This window comes from Pteropus vampyrus, unplaced genomic scaffold (assembly GCF_000151845.1).
Source record: "Pteropus vampyrus isolate Shadow unplaced genomic scaffold, Pvam_2.0 Scaffold30, whole genome shotgun sequence".
In the NCBI taxonomy this organism is placed as follows: Eukaryota; Metazoa; Chordata; class Mammalia; order Chiroptera; family Pteropodidae; genus Pteropus; species Pteropus vampyrus.
In genome coordinates this window covers 5016166-5017104 of record NW_011888811.1, presented here as the reverse complement: position 1 = coordinate 5017104, position 939 = coordinate 5016166, and positions in this window count along the sequence as shown.

Sequence of the window (939 nt, the reverse complement as noted above, 5' to 3'; positions counted from 1 at the left end):
TTTTATAGATGAAACTGGAAAGGAAGATGGATACAATATCATGGCCTATGAATAATCCCCACTTCCTTTTTTTCCTCCTTTTTTTAATGAAGACAGTTTCATAATGCTAATAATAGTGAAATGATAATAATAATGCCCATACAGCTTATGAGGTAGCTTCTACTTTCTCCATTTTACAAGTGAATGTAATGAGACTGAGAGAGATTAAGTATTTTGCCTGTGGCCACAGAGCTTGTAATGGCAGAGCCTTTACATAAGAGAAGACAGAGGAGGAGGCCTGCGGTAATTCATCCCTCTGTATTACTTTCACTCTGAGGGTCCTTTAGATCTTGTATCTGTGTCATGTCTTCTGGATGTTCTTGCAGGGTTGTCTACTGAGTGAACCATTGTTGAATTGGACTTTGAACACAGAATCTCTCTGAATCACAAAAAAGACTACATCTGGAATGTCGGATTCAAACTTGATTTAGTATCTATCACTGCATTTTTACTTTAAAGACAAAGGGAAAAAGTGTTCCTTGATGTAATTTCTGGACTACCACATTGCCATTAATTCTCTTTAAAATTGTCACAAACTGAGGAGAAGCAGGGTTCTCCAAGAACTGATTAAAATCCCTATTTCTTAATGCCAGTAGCTTTTAGAGGAGTAAAGGTAGCATATCCCCTACTGTGTCTTATTAATTACCCACCAGCATAGAATGCTGGCATTACCTTTGCATCTGTTCATTTCATCATCAACATCTTCACCTTCACTGTAGTTCTAACTAGTGTTTGTTTAGAGCTTTATTCTATAACAGGCATCCTGCCAAATACTTTTAATGTATTACATGGTTATGTGTACACAACAGCCTGTGAGGTTACAGATCCTGGGAGAGGCTGGCACTTATATAAATATCCTCCATGGGTTAGATTGTGGCCTTGAGTTAATTAGTCAAGGAT